We start from the raw sequence: 6,882 nt of genomic DNA, 5'->3' as shown, positions 1-6,882 counted from the left end.
ATCTATGGACTCACCAAAAAAAAAAAAAAAGTAAACGTAACATGCCCTGTTCGACAGCAATGCAGGGAAGTATAGTTACAAAATACTGACGTCCAGAATTGCAAATTCGAATGTTTCAAGTGTAAAGAAGTTCCCAGGTAGCGTAAAATGGTTACGGAGCATATAGGCTGCGTTTACCTCAGATGAAAAAATGGCTACAGAACGATCCAGAAAACACGTCCACTGTGACGAATACGTCTTAACCTCTGCGAATGTCCGGCTGGTTCAACTCTTATAGATTATCTAAATCTGTTTTTGTAAACGACGAGAAAAATCTTGCAAAAAATAGATAATGTAAGACAACCGAAAAGCACAGTTTTTGTAAAAATTTTCTGGGGCATGCCAAAAATGCATAGGCCACAAAAACACCGAAGTACAGGGTTACCCTTCGAGTAGGGGCGAAATATTTTTGGCACTAAAAAAGGAAGAGAAGACACCATGCTTTCTTACTGTCGAAAACTAATCTGGAAGCAGTGAAACGTTAAGCTTGGGCCTTGATATCGTTGTGGCCAGAAATCTTTGGCCCGGCTTAGAAAATTTTGAAAAAGGCTGTACGCGTCCTTGGTGAATTGTTAATCAGCATAAAGTGCTTGCGTAAAGGCCTGAAAAAATCCCTGTTTAAATGTTCGCCCTTTGTGGTTTCGAGTACAGTTCCTGCTTCTCACGCTAACGACCTGGTTTTGAGCCCCACTGGTGCAATGATTTTGCATTATTCATTTGTTTATTTTAATCGAGGGTGGTTTGGTACCTTTTAGGTCGCTCGAGGTGCACGGCGCCGCCAACTCTTGTACCGCTAACGCTCTTCGTTGCGGCAGGAATACCGGACTTTTACGTACACTGGAGAACGGAATGTCGCGTCTGGGTCGTTTCGATCAGTGGTGGATGACCAGACCCCGCGGCATAGACATTTGCCCAAGGTTTCATCTGCACGTATGCAAGATGCAAATAATGAAGCCGGAAACTTTCAAATCAGAGCCGCACGTTCGTGTCGTTGAAATGAAAGAACGGAGCACCGAAGACAAAGGCTTATGTGACGTGAACTCATTGTACGGTAACTGCCGCAAGAGAACTTATTATACGGTAAGAATGACATGATACAGGAGCCCTCTGAAACCACTTCCCCATCCCTCCTCGTTGTATTTCAGCAAACTCGGTCGTCCATCGTATCATAAACCCTTAGCGTACACCGAGAAGAGTGCAGCTGAAGGGACTTTACCCGCTCGCATCGATTGTATCACGGAAAGCGTCAAAGACGAAGAAGGGACGATCCCTCTCGCTTTGTCGTTGAAGACAATGGGTTAAACTGCGAGCGCGCGTACGGGGCTGCTCCTCGCCCTGTGGAAACACGGGGAGCTCGTTTCGGGAGACGAGTCCGAGGGTGGTCGGCCGTGGCGGCTACCGTTCCGCGTAGGAAGTCAAAGACAACGAGCTAAGCGAAAGGAGGGGGCGTTGCAGGCGATGCCTTCCCTACAAAGGCGAGGCCCGGCTGCGACGCATGATTTCAGTGTATACGCTGGGTTCTGTCCTTACGGCGTGGATGTACCCCGGGTCCCGTTCTCCTAGACTCCCCTTCAATGGTTTTATCTTTCTTTTCTTAATCCCTGATCGATTGCCCGCAACATACGAGGGACTAGACATGCGCGTACCGGGTGCGGTCTTTTGTAGGCAGTTGCAACATTACAAATGCATTGCCCTTCTTAACCGGAGAAGAAGCAGACCCGTGACTTCTGAGACGTCGAAAAGGTGTCCTTATTCTCACCTTTCAGACCGACTGCCAGTTATGTGCATGGAACCACTTTGGCGTATTGCGGCTGAGGGCGTTCATACTTCGACGGTTCCTGCAGGGACGTTAACACGCTTTTCTGATCATTGAATTCCGGGGTGAAGTTTATAGAGTGAACTAAATGTCCAGGTATACGATAGTCCTTAACCCAGTATACTTCGATCGCAGATTTTGGGCCTTGGGCTTACTTCTGCAGGCCCACGGGACACACCAGACGTAGAGAAGCGTGCTGTAGCCATGCGAGAACCTTTGAACCTTTGCTGTTTTGGAGAAGTTTTTAACTGTAATAATTTCTGCGGTCATGTCGCTATGATCATCATCACAATAATCATCATCATTTCAGAGAAGTTGCTCCACAGAAAACATTCTTCTGCTTCAGTGTAGGTGGCAAAGCAGAGTTACCAGCCTAGAAAACTATTACATCGCTGTCTGACCATCATCACCCTATATTCATTATCCAAATAATTATCAAGCCTTCCCGTTAAAGGTGGGTTTACAGCCCATGCACGTATGCTGCGAGGAAAGCAGCAAAAACCCTGTTTATCAATGAGGCGAACTGTGAAAACGCTGGCTGATAACAGTAACGATAATTCACATAATTCATGGTAATTTATGCGCTGGAAGGAAGCAGGAAGCAGCTACTGAAGCCAACGTAAAAAAGTTGCCTTGCATTCGTGCAATCGTCGCAACTGTTTCTTTCTTTATTTTTTTTATGTTTCAGCAAACGAACCTGGTCCGCAAATGATCATCATTGAAAGTGCGGGTCTTTGCACCTTGTCCACTACAGTCTATTTAAGTCAGTTTTATTCTTGTCGCTGCTAAGTCATGGCTGATACCTGTGCGTGTGCGTTGCTTTTATTGTTGCTTTCTCGTCCGGATTACCTGTTCTGTGAATAAATTTTCGCAATTTGGCATTTCTTGTACGGACTGCATGGGCTTCACCTGCTTGAACTGTTGAAACTGTGTAGATGTAATGTGTGTCGTTTATTTATTCCTGTATTTCTTTGCGTAATTGCGTGCATCGAATACTTCAAATATGTATGGAGAGTGCTGGGTTTCTTCGATTATGTTCTTAATTTCCTTTAATTTGGCAAAAAAGTATCCCCCGTTGCTTACGCGCCCAAAAACGTTTCCTGCAGTACTTGACGTAGAAGCGCGCATGTTATTGGAAGGCTTTTTATCTTTTTGTGAAGATTGTAGGAACGTGCGTTCTGTGCACTGTGTAATACAGTCGGATGCGAAGTAGAAGCAAGGACATTTCTTTTCTTCTTTTCTTCTAAGCATAATCAAGTCCGTCTACCTATTATATGCAATCTGCGCCTTTCTCCTCACGTTAACGCGGTCATCCGTTGTCGGCTTTCTATTTTATTTATTTTTATTTATTTGTTTATTTTGTCCCCACAGACCCCCATATTGCTTTAAAGGGGGAGGGACACTAGAGAATACAAACTCAGACTACAAGTTCAGTACAGCAAACGTAGGCAGTATAATGTATAATGAATACAGAAGAAACTCAGGTGGGCAGAAACTCTGGCTGACAATAGGTTAACAGAACCCAGGTGGCAGAAATTGAAGTTGACAGCGAGAAATTCGGGTTGACAGGTAAAAATAGAGAGTATGATTCTTCTGGAAGACTGGTTTGGGGAAAAAAGAATTACTGGATGATACGGTGTTACGTCGGTGCTCCCGCACTTTGTGAAAGTGATCGACTCGTCCAGAGGCGTAGTGCGGTGTAAAAAGTAGGTGTCATGAGGAATACAGGTTGGAGATAAGTAAACATCACGGAACAACTTCAGTCGCCGCTTAGCTCATTGTATCACCAACTGTTACTCTTTCAAATTTTGCTTGCAGAGCGTCATGGTGAAGTTGCAGGCTGCTAAAACTGTTTCCCAGGGCTTACCGTGCGCTAATATGTTACATTTTTTTATATTTTATCTTTCTCCAGTGCAGGTGGCACATCTCATAATCTAGACGTGTAATCAAGCGTCGACAGTACGCAATTTTCGTAAAGCAATTCTCGCGTGGACATGGAGTGCGAATGGAACTCCCAACTAAGCGCCTGTTTATGCAATGTTATATACGGAACAGACTCAGGTGGAAGATATCATGGTTCAAATTGGGGAAAAGAAATCGTATACTCGGGCTAGCCATATAGTCAGCCGAAATGACGACCAATGGACCATCAGATGAATAGAGTGGCTACCGAGAGAAGGGAAAAGAAATGTGGGTAGACCCCTCTAAGTTCTACTTATACGTCAGGTAGTTCTTAAGAGAGTTCGGAAATCCTTCTGCAAACTCTCCCGCAAATGATTTCGTTTTTTTTTTTTCAAACCTTGCTGCAAATGTAGAAATTTAAATTAACTCCTTAGGATATATACTTTTCTCCCTGCGGAAAATTTTTAATGTCGGCTTTTTGCACCGCACGCCTGCTATGTAAAAAAGCCAGGTACACATAAGGCCGGACAACGGTGTTTTAGTTTTAGCAACATTTAGTTTCAATTTTAGTTTCGGGACATTTAGTTTCAACAGCAAGTCCTTTGACGATACGACATGCATTAGTACAAAAGTCAGCCTCAGAAGGCGATCATTAAATATGTGCTGGAGAACTGCTTGAGGTTGTGACACGGATCAATTGTTTATCGTGGGGTCCTTGATCACTTTTACAAGCCCAAAAGAGATCTCCGGCACACTCAGGGTTCAGAACTTCTCATAGATGTAATAGGCAGTGCTGTGAGGGATCGGGGGAGTAGTGGACACAAATTAGAAGATCCTAGGAAACAGAAACGAAACAGTTTGTTCGACGTTTTGTCCCGAGTCATGCCTGAAACAGTGTTATTACCCCTTTCATCTTACTGCGCCGCGGCTTTCTGCTTTCACTTTTAGCCGGGTTTTATAGAAACCACAAACCTAACCTAGATCTTAGTATCAAAGAAGCCTTAAAGTGGCCCCTTTGTAAGCACAGTGCGTGCTCCCCCTGGCGGACCCGTTTCGGCCATTTCCACGCCAAACGCTCATGGCCTCACGCGAACAGAATTGTGCATGCTTTAGAAAGCAAACAGCGTTAAATTCATGTTCTTACACATTGTTTTTGCATGGAGGTGGAAAACATTTTGCCTTCTGCCGAGTTACGACCTCCCGTGCAAGGCCATGGGCGAATGCGCTCGATTCCAGCGACCGGCTCGGGGGAGAACGTCCAAAGCCACACGCACGGCTTGGAGCGCAAGGCCGTGAAAGGCAGAAACCGCTGTAAAATACTTTTCCTTTGCTTTGAACACTTTTACCATATATCAGGCTGTTGAGTTTCCTTTTTTTTTAATTATTTATGAGTGCTTTAAGTACACAAAATAAATCTTATACAAGCGGGGCGAGTGATACATGTGAGAGTCGTTCGCAGATCTCCGTGCAGATAACCAGAGAAAAGTGTGACTGCAAAATTGCGCACAAACGGCAAAGAGGGGCGTTATTTTTCGTAGGCTTGCTACATTTTGTACCTTTCATTCTTTATAGGAATCCTTGTATACTAGATGGATGTGCACGTGCAGTGAGTGGGAGCAATATTTGCGCATGCACGCGAATTCCTGTTGCGGCGGAAATGAGCACAGCCGTGGGAGGTAGTCCCACGCTTAAGGACGGAAAAGTTAGAAAAGCACAAATATTTTTTCTGTGTGTGTTAAAGGTCTAGGTGGAACCCGCTGGCACGCACACGCATGAAATCCAATATCTTGTTCCACCAAAGCGCCCTATGCGTGACAGGCTCTTCTCGTTTGACATGGGAGATGAAACAGCTGTTCACTGTGTCTGTACCTGATGATTGTTTGTACCTTGGTTGCCTTCGTTATTTCCTAGGAGTGTACAGAGTTATCATAACGGAACACTTTAGCTTTGCTTGGGAGTCTCTCTACTTTAGCCTTGCTTGTTCTTCCATTTATATTACGGGTGTCGTGTCCTTTTTATACATACGTACTTCTTTGACTGTTATTTCCATTTACATTTTTGCTAATAAATAAATCAGTTTTATTAGTGTCTGAACTTTATACATGATGATTATATATAAAAGGAAATACTAAATCTCAGAGACTGTTACGAGACCCCTACTGTAGGACAAAGAAACCCGCCTAAAACAAAACCTTCGGTGAATTAGATTGAAATCAAGAAAAAAGCCACATAAGATCACTTAAAATCTTTTTCGCAGTTTTAGTTAATGAAAATTCAACGGGCTCACCACTTTGCGATCTCTTAACTAAAAGGCCAATTTTAGCATAACCGAGCAAGAAGCGATTTGAAGTTGAATTTGAAATATTGAGAGAAAAATGTCTGGATCTTGATTTTAATTAGACCCATTTTGCCAAAAGGATGGCAGCAGTAACAGTGTTAGTCAGTTGGAGCTAGTAAAACCCCAGTCCATCTCCACTAACGTGACACCTGAGGAGGAGCGTAGCCTGCAATGTATAATGGTATTCAAAGATTGTAAGTGTCTCTCTTACTACACGGCGTGCGCTGATTGGGCGCCGGAGAAGCGCCGGTGGAAGGAGAAAGCACGCACTTGGTGACGCGGTGGCGTCCTCTCTTGCGTTGAACCGAATTTAAGCAATTTGCATGCCCCATCTGTCCCAGTTTGCGGTAGGGACAGGGATAAACGCGAGCGCAGTGCAATGCCCGCGCCTCGCCCTGGGGGCTCGTCCTCAGTGATCAACGAGGCCCCGGCACCAGGTAAGTATGCCTTTCCTTGCTTCAACTGACCACCCGATCCAATCAGGCCTAGGGTCGAGAGCCGGTGGTTACTTGAGCGTAACATAACTTATAACCCGTTTAGAAACAACTTCTGCTTGTGCTTGAAGATTGCTGAAGCGGACAGGGAGAGTTGCACAAATCTTGAAATAATGTTAGCTTATTTTGAACCAGTGTTATTCATTATATACTGTTCTTTTAGTATGCGTTATGCTTTAGAGCGAGGCGTCGGAAAACGAGTGTCCCGGTGTTTTGAGTATCGTGACTATATAAGACGACGACGACAGGAGTCGTCGGCAGCCCGAGCACTTAAAGAGCTTCACCCGTAAAAT

At 44.5% G+C, this 6,882-nt stretch overlaps 1 pseudogene; it reads right to left on the bottom strand.

Moving 5' to 3' along the window:
• Window positions 1-6,364: 6,364 nt before the first annotated feature.
• Window positions 6,365-6,540, bottom strand: LOC144154011 (U1 spliceosomal RNA; annotated as a pseudogene).
• Window positions 6,541-6,882: the final 342 nt, after the last annotated feature.

Source organism: Haemaphysalis longicornis, unplaced genomic scaffold (genome assembly GCF_048455015.1).
Source record: "Haemaphysalis longicornis isolate Haplotype H1 unplaced genomic scaffold, Haemaphysalis longicornis Haplotype H1 scaffold_9, whole genome shotgun sequence".
Lineage (NCBI taxonomy): Eukaryota > Metazoa > Arthropoda > Arachnida > Ixodida > Ixodidae > Haemaphysalis > Haemaphysalis longicornis.
The sequence above is the reverse complement of the archived record's forward strand: the minus strand, read 5'-3'. Positions and strand labels throughout refer to the sequence as shown.